Below are 15816 nucleotides of genomic sequence, written 5' to 3' on the forward strand. Positions count from 1 at the left end.
ATATGTTGATGCTTTAGCCAATTTAAAGCATATTATTTATATTCCGGAATATTGGCCAGTAAATCTCAACTAATCTTTTTGTCATGCTGATTCATTAACTCAACAAATATTTAATCACCTACAATACCGGATTCTGTTTCCAGCTCCATGAATAAAGCATGAACAAAAGTGACAAAGTCCCTACCGTTGTTCAGGGTTCATTTCATTGGTGACAGACTATAAAAAGTAAACAAGGAATTTAAAAGGTAATTTCATATAGTGCTCATTTTCATGAAGAAAAAAATGAGTGAGGTGAATGAGAGTAACAAGCTGCAGGGCTGAGGTAAGGCAACTTCTCTTGGGGTGGGCAGGAAGGTCTGTCTGGGGAGTGGCATTCACCCTGAGACCTGGGAGTGAAAAAGAGGGAAGGCGTGGGAAGAGAAACCTGTTGGTTCAAACTTTCCTCTGGAGTTCCCAGGGGTAATCTGAAACCAGTTCCCTTTGTAAAGGGCAAAGAGAGACCCAAGAAAGAGGCAGGCCAGTCCAGATTGGTAGGTGATAGGTCTAATAAGCAAGGGAATTTATCTGCATGGCCTGTCTTCGGATAGTAGATCTCCACACCCACCTGCCAGAATCTTAAAAATTAAATGGACGTCTTAACTGGGCTTAGTCATGTATATCATCCATGGTATACATGGTCTCAGCACTACATCAGTATACTGGTAGCAGGGAAAGCAAGCAGAATGCAGATTCCAAGGAAAGGGGAGTGGTGAGGATCCTGGGTCCTTGATTGCCCAGGTCAGGCTCAAGGTCAACCGGTGGTCACGTTCTGTCGAACACCACTGCCAACAGGCTCTAAGGTAGTGAAGTAGACCAGAAAGAAATCCTTCCTTACAGATTCCCTATCTAAACTCAGTGGCTCCTACCTGATGTAATGCTCTTTGCCACATAGGGTGGCGAATTGATATCGATGCCCAGGTGAGCAACATTCTCTTCAGCATGTTGCTAATTCACAACATAAGATCCATGTGTTTGGCTTTGGCATATTACTAATCACAATTTCCTCTCTCCTCCAACAATTGTCCTTTTTGAAGAGCAATAGGAAATATTCTTATAGATTATTTTACTGGGATGTTGTTTTACAGGCTAGGAGAAAGATATTATTGCCCACTTTACCAGGTAGCATTTGAGAAATCCCTGGCTCCCCGCATACGGCAGTTTTTATTTATTTATTTATTTTTTGCTGTATTTACTCATCTACAGAAATTTAATATTTTTTTTCCAATATATGAAATTTATTGTCAAATTGGTTTCCATACAACACCCAGTGCTCATCCCAAAAGGTGCCCTCCTCAATACCCATCACCCACCCTCCCCTCCCTCCCACCCCCCATCAACCCTCAGTTTGTTCTCAGTTTTTAACAGTCTCTTATGCTTTGGCTCTCTCCCACTCTAACCTCTTTTTTTTTTTTTTCCTTCCCCTCCCCCATGGGTTTCTGTTACGTTTCTCAGGATCCACATAAGAGTGAAACCATATGGTATCTGTCTTTCTCTGTATGGCTTATTTCACTTAGCATCACACTCTCCAGTTCCATCCACGTTGCTACAAAGGGCCATATTTCATTCTTTCTCATTGCCACGTAGTATTCCATTGTGTATATAAACCACAATTTCTTTATCCATTCATCAGTGGATGGACATTTAGGCTCTTTCCATGATTTGGCTATTGTTGAGAGTGATGCTATAAACATTGGGGTACAAGTGCCCCTATGCATCAGTACTCCTGTATCCCTTGGATAAATTCCTAGCAGTGCTACTGCTGGGTCATAGGGTAGGTCTATTTTTAATTTTCTGAGGAACCTCCACACTGCTTTCCAGAGCGGCTGCACCAATTTGCATTCCCACCAACAGTGCAAGAGGGTTCCCGTTTCTCCACATCCTCGCCAGCATCTATAGTCTCCTGATTTGTTCATTTTGGCCACTCTGACTGGCGTGAGGTGATATCTAAGTGTGGTTTTGATTTGTATTTCCCTGATAAGGAGCGACGTTGAACATCTTTTCATGTGCCTGTTGGCCATCCGGATGTCTTCTTTAGAGAAGTGTCTATTCATGTTTTCTGCCCTTTTCTTCACTGGGTTATTTGTTTTTCGGGTGTGGAGTTTGGTGAGCTCTCTATAGATTTTGGATACTAGCCCTTTGTCCGATATGTCATTTGCAAATATCTTTTCCCATTCCGTTGGTTGCCTTTTAGTTTTGTTGGTTGTTTCCTTTGCTGTGCAGAAGCTTTTTATCTTCATAAGGTCCCAGTAATTCACTTTTGCTTTTAATTCCCTTGCCTTTGGGGATGTGTCGAGTAAGAGATTGCTACGGCTGAGGTCAGAGAGGTCTTTTCCTGCTTTCTCCTCTAGGGTTTTGATGGTTTCCTGTCTCACATTCAGGTCCTTTATCCATTTTGAGTTTATTTTTGTGAATGGTGTGAGACAGTGGTCTAGTTTCAACCTTCTGCATGTTGCTGTCCAGTTCTCCCAGCACCATTTGTTAAAGAGACTGTCTTTTTTCCATTGGATGTTCTTTCCTGCTTTGTCAAAGATGAGTTGGCCATACGTTTGTGGGTCTAGTTCTGGGGTTTCTATTCTATTCCATTGGTCTATGTGTCTGTTTTTGTGCCAATACCATGCTGTCTTGATGATGACAGCTTTGTAGTAGAGGCTAAAGTCTGGGATTGTGATGCCTCCTGCTTTGGTCTTCTTCTTCAAAATTACTTTGGCTATTAGGGGCCTTTTGTGGTTCCATATGAATTTTAGGATTGCTTGTTCTAGTTTCGAGAAGAATGCTGGTGCAATTTTGATTGGGATTGCATTGAATGTGCAGATAGCTTTGGGTAGTATTGACATTTTGACAATATTTATTCTTTCAATCCATGAGCAGGGAATGTCTTTCCATTTCTTTATATCTTCTTCAATTACCTTCATAAGCTTTCTATAGTTTTCAGCATACAGATCTTTTACGTCTTTGGTTAGATTTATTCCTAGGTATTTTATGCTTCTTGGTGCAATTGTGAATGGGATCAGTTTCTTTATTTGTCTTTGTGTTGCTTCATTGTTAGTGTATAAGAATGCAACTGATTTCTGAACATTGATTTTGTATCCTGCAACTTTGCTGAATTCATGTATCAGTTCTAGCAGACTTTTGGTGGAGTTTATTAGATTTTCCATGTATAATATCATGTCATCTGCAAAAAGCGAGAGCTTGACTTCATCTTTGCCAATTTTGATGCCTTTGATTTCCTTTTGTTGTCTGCTGATGCTAGAACTTCCAACACTATATTAAACAACAGCGGTGAGAGTGGGCATCCCTGTCGTGTTCCTGATCTCAGGGAAAAAGCTCTCAGTTTTTCCCCGTTGAGGATGATGTTAGCTGTGGGCTTTTCATAAATGGCTTTTATGATCTTTAAGTATGTTCCTTCTATCCCGACTTCAAGGGTTTTTATTAAGAAAGGGTGCTGGATTTTGTCAAAGGCCTTTTCTGCATCAATTGACAGGATCATATGGTTCTTCTCTTTTTTTTTTTTTTTATTAATGTGATGTATCATGTTGATTGATTTGCGAATGTTGAACCAGCCCTGCATCCCAGGAATGAATCCCACTTGATCATGGTGAATACTTCTTTTTATATGCTGTTGAATTCGATTTGCTAGTATCTTATTGAGAATTTTTGCATCCATATTCATCAGGGATGTTGGCCTGTAGTTCTCTTTTTTTTACTGGGTCTCTGTCTGGTTTAGGAACCAAAGTAACACTGGCTTCATATAATGAGTCTGGAAGTTTTCCTTCCCTTTCTATTTCTTGGAATAGCTTGAGAAGGATAGGTATTATCTCGGCTTTAAACGTCTGGTAGAACTCTCCTGGGAAGCCATCTGGTCCTGGACTCTAATTTGTTGGGAGATTTTTGATAACCAATTCAATTTCTTCGCTGGTTATGGGTCTGTTCAAGCTTTCTATTTCCTCCCGATTGAGTTTTGGAAGAGTGTGGGTGTTTAGGAATTTGTCCATTTCTTCCAGGTTGTCCAATTTGTTGGCATACAATTTTTCATAGTATTCCCTGATAATTGTTTGTATCTCTGAGGGATTGGTTGTAATAATTCCATTTTCATTCATGATTTTATCTATTTGGGTCATCTCCCTTTTCTTTTTGAGAAGCCTGGCTAGAGGTTTGTCAATTTTGTTTATTTTTTCAAAAAACCAACTCTTGGTTTCATTGATCTGCTCTACAGTTTTTTTAGATTCTATATTGTTTATTTCTGCTCTGATCTTTATTATTTCTCTTCTTCTGCTGGGTTTAGGCTGCCTTTGCTGTTCTGCTGCTATTTCCTTTAGGTGTGCTGTTAGACTTTGTATTTGGGATTTTTCTTGTTTCTCGAGATAGGCCTGGATTGCAATGTATTTTCCTCTCAGGACTGCCTTCGCTGCGTCCCAAAGCGTTTGGATTGTTGTATTTTCATTTTCGTTTGTTTCCATATATGTTTTAATTTCTTCTCTAATTGCCTGGTTGACCACTCATTCTTTAGTAGAGTGTTCTTTAACCTACACGCTTTTGGAGGTTTTCCAGATTTTTCCTGTGGTTGATTTCAAGCTTCATAGCATTGTGGTCTGAAAGTATGCATGGTATGATTTCAATTCTTGTAAACTTATGAAGGGCTGTTTTGTGACCCAGTATATGATCTATCTTGGAGAACGTTCCATGTGCACTCGAGAAGAAAGTATATTCTGTTGGCTTTGGGATGCAGAGTTCTAAATATATCTGTCAAGTCCATCTGATCCAATGTATCATTCAGGGCCCTTGTTTCTTTATTGACCGTGTGTCTAGATGATCTATCCATTTCTGTAAGTGGAGTGTTAAAGTCCCCTGCAATGACCACATTCTTATCAATAAGGTTGCTTATGTTTATGAGTAATTGTTTTATATATTTGGGGGCTTCGGTATTCGGCGCATAGACATTTATAATTTTTAGCTCTTCCTGATGGATAGACCCTGTAATTATTATATAATGCCCTTCTTCATCTCTTGTTACAGCCTTTAATTTAAAGTCTAGTTTGTCTGATATAAGTATGGCTACTCCAGCTTTCTTTTGGCTTCCAGTAGCATGATAAATAGTTCTCCATCCCCTCACTCTCAATCTAAAGGTGTCCTCAGGTCTAAAATGAGTCTCTTGTAGACAGCAAATAGATGGGTCTTGTTTTTTTATCCATTCTGATACCCTATGTCTTTTGGTTGGCGCATTTAATCCATTTACATTCAGTGTTATTATAGAAAGATACGGGTTTAGAGTCATTGTGATGTCTGTATGTTTTATGCTTGTAGTGATGTCTCTGGTACTTTGTCTCACAGGATCCCCCTTAGGATCTCTTGTAGGGCTGGTTTCGTGGTGACAAATTCCTTCAGTTTTTGTTTGTTTGGGAAGACCTTTATCTCTCCTTCTATTCTAAATGACAGACTTGCTGGATAAAGGATTCTCGGCTGCATATTTTTTCTGTTTAGCACACTGAAGATATCGTGCCAATCCTTTCTGGCCTGCCAAGTTTCAAAAGAGAGATCAGTCACGAGTCTTATAGGTCTCCCTTTATATGTGAGGGCACGTTTATTCCTTGCTGCTTTCAGAATTTTCTCTTTATCCTTGTATTTTGCCAGTTTCACTATGATATGTCGTGCAGAAGATCGATTCAAGTTACGTCTGAAAGGAGTTCTCTGTGCCTCTTGGATTTCAATGCCTTTTTCCTTCCCCAGTTCAGGGAAGTTCTCAGCTATTATTTCTTCAAGTACCCCTTCAGCACCTTTCCCTCTCTTTTCCTCCTCTGGGATACCAATTATGTGTATATTATTTCTTTTTAGTGTATCACTTAGTTCTCTAATTTTCCCCTCATACTCCTGGATTTTTTTATCTCTCTTTTTCTCAGCTTCCTCTTTTTCCATAACTTTATCTTCTAGTTCACCTATTCTCTCCTCTGCCTCTTCAAGCCGAGCTGTCGTGGTTTCCATTTTGTTTTGCATTTCGTTTAAAGCGTTTTTCAGCTCCTCGTGACTGTTCCTTAGTCCCTTGATCTCTGTAGCAAGAGATTCTCTGCTGTCCTCTATACTGTTTTCAAGCCCAGCGATTAATTTTATGACTATTATTCTAAATTCGCTTTCTGTTATATTATTTAAATCCTTTTTGATCAGTTCGTTAGCTGTTGTTATTTCCCAGATGTTTTTCTGAGGGGAATTCTTCCGTTTGGTCATTTTGGATAGTCCCTGGAGTGGTGCGGAACTGCGGGGCACTTCCCCTGTGCTGTCTTGAATAACTTGTTTTGGTGGGTGGGGCCGCAGTCAGACCTGATGTCTGCCCCCAGCTCACCGCTGGGGCCACAGTCAGACTGGTGTGTGACTTCTCTTCCCCTCTCCTAGGGGCAGGATTCACTGTGGGGTGGCGTGGCCCGTCTGGGCTACTTGCACACTGCCAGGCTTGTGGTGCTGGGGATCTGGTGTATTAGCTGGGGTGGGTAGGCAAGGTGCACGGGAGCAGGAGGGGCAGGCTTACCTCGCTTCTCCTTAGGTGATCCACTTCAGGAGGGGTCCTGTGGCAGTGGGAGGGAGTCAGATCCGTTGCCGGAGGTTTGGCTCCGCAGGAGCACAGAGTTGGGTGTTTGCGCGGAGCGAGCAAGTTCCCTGGCAGGAACTGGTTCCCTTTGGGATTTTGGCTGGGGGATGGGCGGGGGAGATGGCGCTGGCGCCTTTGTTCCCCGCCAAGCTGAGCTCTGCCGTCCGGGGGCTCAGCAGCTCTCCCTCCCTTTGCCCTCCAGCCTTCCCGCTTTCCGAGCAGAGCTGTTAACTTATGACCTCCCAGACGCTAAGTTGCTCTTGCTGTCGGAACACAGTCCCTCGGGCCCCTCCGCTTTTGCCAGCCAGACTCGGGGGCTCTGCTTGGCCGGCAGGCTGCCCCTCCGCCCCGGCTCCCTCCCGCCAGTCCGTGTAGCGCGCATCGCCTCGCCGCCCTTCCTACCCTCTTCCGTGGGCCTCTCGTCTGCGCTTGGCTCCGGAGACTCCGTTCTGCTAATCCTCTGGCGGTTTTCTGGGTTATTTAGGCAGGTGTAGGTGGAATCTAAGTGATCAGCAGGACGCGCGGTGAGCCCAGTGTCCTCCTACACCGCCATCTTCCTATCTCCCTCTCCGGCAGTTTTTAATAAGCATTTTTTATACTCATCGTTTCTTATCTGTTTCCCCAAAACTTTGAAAAACATTGTGAGTTTTAGTGACAAGATCAAATCTATTTTGTCACATCTTTTTGAGCCATTCTCTTGCCTAGCCTCCGGGGAAGCAAACCTACTGCCCTCAGTCTTAGCATTCCACACCTGCTATGTGACCTGAGGAGTGCAGCGGGAGTCGATACGTGTCATCGTGACCATGCCTCTCCTTGCCTTGCTGCCACTAATTCTCCCATGGTCCCATTTTGTGAGTCTTGCCATTCTACTTGATGCTTCGAGAACTAAAAAGCCTACGATCGCTGTGAGATGGAGCTGCTGTGCTGTGAGGCCATGAGGTCCTCCGATGCCCTGGCTAGCTCCTCCAAGCATCCGATGAATCACTCCTTCTTTGGCAGTCTGGTTGTGCCACTCTGTCCAATCTTATTATTTAGCAGCAGTTAATTTGGAGGAAGGGTATGTTTTGCATTTGCAGTGGGATGCAGTCTATCATCACTGTTAGCTTGATGCAAATACTGTGTGTACCAGGGTGAGCCTGGGAAGGCACTGTGACCCTTGGAGAGAAGCTGGCCTGTGCACAATCTTTCTATTTCATATGACAGTGCAATGCCATTGAAAATCTGGCTAATTTCTCTTTCTTGCCCCCTAGACTCCCTGTGACATAAATTATAGTGGTGTTCAACGTGTCACCAGATTGGTAATTGAAAGAACACTTGGCATCCTCAAGAAGGGTTCAGCTGGAGAGATAAGTCTATTGCAACATGGTTGATCTGTCCTTCCCACAGATTTCCTACTCCTGCCTGGATGGTTACAAATAGAGTAATAGAGTCATGAAGTATGGTTTATATTTAGATAAAAAGACAGAGATTCAGGAATCAAAATTAATTGTTGCTAAAATGATGACGATGTATAAGTTGGAAAGGAATTAGAGACACAACAAAAACACTAAGTTGAGAGAAACCTTGGATCAGTTTTCTTTAAAGGTTAACAGAGAGAAACATGTCAGCACAGAGCCCGAGGTGGGGCTCAAACTCACGGACCACGAGATCATGACCTGAGCTGAAGTCAGACGCTTAACTGACTGAGCCACCCAGGCACCCCATGATGTTACTTTTTGAAGTGCTGAAAATATTCTGAAATTAGATAGTGGTGTTGTGCAACCTTGCGAATATACTAAAAACCACTGAATTGTATATATTATTTATTTATTTATGTATTTATTTATTAATGTTTATTTATTTTTGCGACAGAGAGAGACAGAGTATGAACGGGGGAGGGGCAGAGAGAGAGGGAGACACAGAATCAGAAGCAGGCTCCAGGCTCTGAGTCATCAGCCCAGAGCCCGATGCGGGGCTCGAACTCAACGGACCGCGAGATCGTGACCTGAGCTGAAGTCGGAGGCTTAACCGACTGAGCCACCCAGGCGCCCCTGAATTGTATATTTTAAAAGACGAATCTTATCATGTATGAATTACATCTCAATTCTTATAAACCCTCTACAGTGTTAGCATATTATATTCATGAGCTTGTATTTCCACAACCATGAAGACATGCAAATTCTTTGTTTTACTGATTAGCCAACACAATCTGCCTGGCTCATTTGAACTACAGATTCCCGATGGTTTGAATGCATGGACCAGGAATCTTAAACTTTTCTTTTACACAGATGACAGCACTACCATTGAAAGCTTTGTGGATCACCAAACAATTTTAAATATTTAAAGCCAAACCAATAGACCGGGGGAGGTGAAGTGTTATGTACACTGAAGAGCATTAAAGCTTGGCTATTTCTAATTATTTGTAATTCATGTGCCCATAAACACATGTCTGTTACAGAATATTTGTCTAAAATAGGTCAACACTTGCCTGATGAATGGACATGAATCAAAGTTCTCAAAGTTATTCATACTCTTTGACCAGTAATCTTACTTCTAAGAATTTATCTGAAAGAGTTAATTAGAGATGCTTATTCAAACTAACCGCCCAAATAATAAAGGAAGAACAAAGAGGGATGGAGTCAGGGCCTCCAAAGACACAATAGTGATTCTGAGCAGTATTGAGTCTGAGGGAGTCCACCTGCCCACCCTTTCCCCAACTCCCACACACTTACTGGAGAATAGAGAAATGTTGGTAACAGGATAGCATAAATACCTAGCCAGATATGCCCAAGGCACTAATTCAAGTGGACCTTCCTCTTCCCTTCTCCTCTTCAGTCTTGCTGTACTTACTTCAGTTGCTTAGGGCCTGATGCTCCCGAAAATCCTGAGAGAATACTGATAAGCTTTTGGCTTCCACCAGTTAAAATCATCTGGGGAGCTTTGATCTGCAAATATCTCTAGAGGTGGCATGGGGCTGTGTAAATAAATGTTTCGAAATAGGACAGGGAAAGCAGTTGAAGTGTTAAAACAAGGACATTCTCATTCACTCGCACCAATGCATTCTCTGCCAAAATGTGTGATCTCTATTCTGTGGACACATAGAAGCTAAGTGAAAAGAATGGAAAGAAAGAGAAACTGGGCCACCTTGTCCCTCTTCGATTGGCTTCCAATTCTTTGAAGAGGAACATGGCAAGGCCAGAGGGGGTGAATTCCCTTAGTAGTACTCCATGGAATTCTAACTTCTGTCTTAATGTAGCAGGAGACAGTGTCAGTACTTCGTGGCTACATTCTTATACTCGTTCTACTTTCTATTTTAAAGTCAAAAGAGATTCAGACAGCATAAGGCAACAACCAAAGTCGTGTCCAATAACATTTTAAAAATTAATTAAAGCTATTATTATAAAAATAGCACATGCTTATTATTTAAAAAGTGATATTTGGGGGGCATCTGGGTGTCTCAGTCAGTTGAACATCTGACATCGGCTCAGATCATGATCTCACTGTTCATGAGTTCAATCCCCGTGTCAGGCTCTGTGCTGACAGCTCAGAGCCTGGAGCCTGCTTTGGATTCTGTGTGTGTGTCTCTCTCTGCCCTTCCCCTGCTCGCACTCTGTCTCTCTCTCTCTCTCTTGATCTGTCTCAAAAAAAAAAAACATTAAATTTTTTTAAAAAGTGATATTTGCCCAACCACCCTGTCTCACTCCCCAGAAGTAATAATTATCCATAATAACCTCAGTGTTTTTGTATAGATAGATAGATAGATAGATAGATATAGATATAGATAGACATGTTTTAGTACAATAAAGCAATTGCTCTCAAATTTTAATGTAAATGATACAATCATCTGGGAAGTTTGCCTAAAATGAAGATGAGGCCCAGGTTGTTGGGTGATTTTGATTCAGGTGGTCTGCCCACCAGTCTCTAAGGTGGTCCCCCATCATTTACAACTTCTGGTGTTCATGCCCTGTGATTTCCCTCCCATATTGAACAGGACTGAATTTTGTAACCAGTAGAACATTATAGACACAATGAAGTGTCACTTCGATAGCTCCACCAGGAAAGTTGTTGTAGCCCCCACCTTGCATACTTGGATCACTCACTGTGCAGGAAGCAGCAGCTATGTCCTGAGGACAGTCCAGCAGCAGTATGGAAGGTCCTTGGGGCAGGGAACTGAGGCCTCCCAACAGCCAGCAGCAACTTGCTAATCATATGAATGAGCCACCTGGGAAGCGGGTCCTCTAGCTCTAGTCACGCCTTCAGATGAACACAGCCCCAAGCCAACGTCTTGACTGCAGCCTCAAGAGAGACCCTCCACCAGAATCAGCCAGCTCCGCCCTTCCTGCACTCCTAAGCACAGAAGCTTATGAAAAGATAAATGTTTGTTATTTGAAGACACTAAATTCTGTGGTATTTTGTTATAGAGAAATAGATAACTAACAACAGTTACATATTTTGCATCATATATTTTACGCCACAGGTGACTGAGTGACAAGTTAATACTCAACATATCAAGGCTAAAGTTGTTTTTTTTTAATGTTTATTTATTTATTTGGAGAGAGAGAGAGAGTGGGAGGAAGGGCAGAGAGAGAGGAAGAGACAGAATCCCAAGCAGGCTCTGTTCTGTCAGTGCAGAGCCTGACACGAGGCTCGAACTCACGAAACCATGAGATCATGACCTGCGCCGAAACCAAGAGTTTGGACGTTTAACTGACTGAGCCACCCAGGTGCCCCAAGGCTAAAGTTTTTATAGATGTAACTTATTTTGCTTAAGTTAATGTTAACAGTACTAAACATTAACACTTTAGAAGGTGATCTTTCCTGCTTTTAGTTAACAATACCATAGTTCTCTGGCAGAAGTTAGACATAGATCTCAAAACCCCCAAGAGATGTTTTTTTTTTTTTTTTTTTGGCAGTGATAGGCCCAAGTATATCCACATGAATAATTCATTATTTATTACCAACCACTATGCTATGAAATTCAATTGTATTATCTCCAATTTGTACTGTTCCTTCACTAGGTAAATATTACCAACCCCGTGTTAGGATGAGAGGACTGACGTTCAGAGAGATGAGTTAAATGCCTACACTTCCAGCTGGTAAGAGGAGGAACCAGAATTGACTATTTTTACAATATCAGATCCAGGTTTTGTTATTGGCATTTGATTTACTACTGTGGCCATAGGCTTGGGTGGGAGTTGAGGTAGGTTATTTGCACTGGAACATTCTTTATACATAAGCAATCAGAAAATCAACAAATATTTTTTGAGTCCCTTTTGTTTGCCAGACACTGTGCCAAGGGCTAAGAAGTGAAAAAATGAAGGAGTGGGCTCTCCTTCTACAAAGTGTATAAATTGGGAGGCAACTTACCCAGATGTTACCCTTATTTTTTAGTAGAAGTCACAGAAGCTAAGAATTCCTTTAATAGCAGATGTTCAGTACTTGCTAATAATAAATAAAGGAATATGAAGTGGTTTTTAAAAGCATGAATGGTACTCAGAATACATCTAGTCCAACTAACTTGTTTACAGAGGATGAGCCTGAAGTTCAGAAAGGGCATATAGCTAAAGAAAATGAAGTCAAATCTATGCCTGCTTGTGAGACTGAGTCCAGAGCTGCTTCCACTGAGGTCAGGTGGCCTCTAAAATCTGAGGGCTGTGACAGAAAGCCACCTCAGTTCTCTAACTTGTTATGAGACTGTAGACTGGCTGATGTCCCACCTCCAACTGCTTCCTTGCAGTGGTTCACAAACTTGCCTTGCGTGTTTGCCCCGACTGAGAAGCTTTTAAAACTCCAAAGCCCAGTTTGCACCCAAGCCAATTAAATGAGAACTTCCAGAGGTGGGCCCAAGTGGCAGGACTGCACAAAGCAGTCCAGGTGGTTCCATAACGTAGCCAGGTTTAAGAACTCCAGACTCAGATTTTGGTGACAGAGTTTTGCAGGCTCTTATAGGTTGTTTGTGTTACTTTGCTTGTCACCTTATAATAGGTTGGATAGTGTCTCCCCAAAATTTATGTTCTTATCAGAACCTCAAAATGTGGCCCTATTTGGATGTAGGGTTGTTGCAGATATAATCAGTTCATTTAAGATGAGGTTATACTGGAGCCCAGTGGGCTCTTAATCCAATATGACTGGTCTCCTTAAGAGAAGAGGAGGAGGGCCACAGAGAGGGACACACAGGGAGGAGAATGTCGTCTGAACACATGGACACAGAGAGGAGACAGCCCCGTGATGGCACAGGCAGACGGGAGTTACACGGTGCAAGCCAAGAAACCGAGTGTTGCGGGTAATTCCCAGAAGATAGGGGAGAGGCCTGGGCCTGCTGACACCTTGATTTTGGAATACATTTCTGTTGTCTGAGGTCGCCCAGTTTGCAGGTTTCTTATTACAGCCCTAGGAAACTGCACATACTTCCAGACCAGTCTGGGTGTGTTTGCACACTGGTTTGCGTTTGGACGGTGCAGTTCCAGAAGACCAGGCCTCGGCTCTCCCTCAGTTGCACTCAGACAGCCCTTTGCTCCCTCGTGGGGCTTCTGATTAGCCAGTTGTTCATGGTTTGATCCGCTACTTTCCATTCACCTCCAGATCATCCCAGCTGCTGAAGAACCTACCGGGCCTCCTCTGTCCCTGACCTGTAGGACCCTTCAGAGTTCCCAAATACCCTTGATGATGGGTCTGGAGAACATTTTCCATATTCTACTTTTTCCTCTGCAATCTTTTGCTCTTTCATCTTTACCAAGGGAAGGGTAGAGAATGGCATTTGCACACAGATGCTAGAAGCAGGGAGAACTCATTCATTTTCTGGCTCCATCATTTAGTGTCCATGTGGTCATAGAAAAATGTTTTGACTTCTGTGAGCTTCAGTTTTCTAATCTGTAGAATGGTAGTAATACCTTCCATGCAGTGTTGCTATTATAAAGATGGAAAGGGGTCATGTTTACAAAGCAGATAGGGCAGTGTCTTCAGCACCGAGTAGGGGTCCTGTAACTTCTCTCTTTCACATAGCTCTTCCCAATCAACCCTGACTTAGCCTTCCAGTTATCTCTCCTAACTGGTTCCATTTCCTCTTCCATGGCTCTCATGACATGTATTCTTCCAAATGAGACTGTAACCCCTTGAAATCCTTCTCTTCTATGGTTCTTTGAATTCTCTGGAGCCAGAGATTATAAAACTCACAGCTCCTCGTAATGTGGTAAAGTGATAAACTGTCATTCTAGCTCTTCAGATGTCCCATCTCCAGAGGCATCATGATTGGTTGTGAAGGAATTTCATTTTATAAGGTAAGAGGGGTGTGTGTGTGTCCACTTTATTTTAGAATTGTCTCAGAATTTATTTCTAAAAATCTATATTGCAAACTGTATTGGAGCCAGATGGAGAGGAAGGGGGTGTGCCCTTAGAAGGGAAAAGACATCCAATCTCTGTTTAGCATGGGACGTGGGGGAATTATTTCCAGAAACTTTTTGCAACAACAACAACAGAGGGAGCAAAAACGACTTCAAGTTAAGAAGAAACAAAAAAAGACATTGAAAGGGGAAAACCTAGTAAGAAAGTGATTGGGAGGGACAGGCTAAGTTTAAGGGTAGAGATTTTGAAAAGGAATAAAAGAACATAAAAGAATTTTTACATGAATCAGTAAATGAAGTAAAAATGTGAATGGATACAAAGGAAAGGTTTAGAGATAAAAATGTAAATGATTAAAAAAAACCCAGAGCTAAAAAGCTAAAGTAAAAATCAAAACAAATTCAAATGTATGGAATGGAATGGAAGGCATCATGTTAATGAAAATACAAAAAGAATAACAAAGGAAACTGTCTCTAAAACTCAGAAGGTTAAAGATTAAATAGGAAAGCAGGTAAATGAGATGAGACATTTTACTTATTTACTTAAAAAATTTTTAATGTTTATTTTTGAGAGAGAGAGAGAGAGAGAGAGTGAGCAGGGGAGGGGCAGAGAGAGGGGGAGACACAGAATCTGAAGCAGGCTCCAGGCTCTGAGCTGTCAGCACAGAGCCCGACATGGGGCTCAAACTCACGAACCACGAGACCATGACCTGAGCCGAAGTCGGACACTCAACCAACTAAGCCACGCAGGTGCCCCAAGATGAGACACTTTAGAAAGGAGGATAAAACACACTAAAATGACAGAACGAAAGGTATTTTAATGCTGATATAATAATAATAATAATAATAATAATAATAATACCACTAATGAAAAGCATAAGCAAACAAGTAAGTTGCAGCTGGTGCAATCTGCTGACTCTTCCAGGCTGCAGGTCTGGACCTTTAGGGATGAGACTGAGGTTCTCATAACCAGGCCTGGAGATCTGGAGCTATGGCTATTCCAGAGCTTGAAGACCAAGTCCCTTAGGCAATGCCATTTTTGGTTGATGTGCAAAGGCAAGGAAGAAACCAATAGTCTTCTTCCTCTCCCTCCATTTCCCCCACCATGAAAAATCTTACACTAAGACCCTGACTTACCGTTTTGCTTTAAGGTCACCTTCCTATTTACAAGAAATCTTCATTAACAACAGAGCAGTCATTGGGCTTGCCCCAGTGGTTAGGGAGAATGACAGGGAAGTCAGCCTTTCTTGCAGACGGAGCTGCTCTTCTCTCACAGATACAGCTCCTGGCGTGGCCCTCAGTGTTCCAACCCCCATGACCTAAATTCAACCACCCATCTTCCTGCAGATGTGTTCCTCCCACACCACCCTGCCCACCTTGAACTCATTCTGCTGTTTAATGTATACCGTTGTTCTAATCAATGAAGCGAGTAACCTCAGAGTCCCTCTGGACTGCTCCCTCATGTCTACTCCCACACCTGGTGGGTCACCAGGCACTGCCTCTTCTACCTTCCAAACCTCTCTTCCGGCTTTATCACCTCTGCACTTGTCCAGCCCTCGCTGTAAGTGAGAGCAATCCAAAGAGATAAGCAACGGTCCAGACATGAAGGACTTTAGGCTCCTTGTTTTCTTGCCAGGAATTTGAGAAGACAGTTTACAGAGATGTGTATTGTCTCAGAGGCAGAGGATATGAAGGAGAAGGGAAAATTGAGAGTCAGAAAAAGAATGATTAGCACTGGACTCAGGTCAATGTGCAGACTCCAGAAATGATTCCACAGCCCTGGGCATGCTTGGTGTTGCCCCACTTGACATACTTTAATGGAAGTGGCGTCATCTTAAGCAGTGGAGGTAGAATGTCAGCTTCTCTGTTGGTTGAAGGGGGTCTGGA

Source organism: Panthera tigris, chromosome A2 (genome assembly GCF_018350195.1).
Source record: "Panthera tigris isolate Pti1 chromosome A2, P.tigris_Pti1_mat1.1, whole genome shotgun sequence".
NCBI lineage: Eukaryota > Metazoa > Chordata > Mammalia > Carnivora > Felidae > Panthera > Panthera tigris.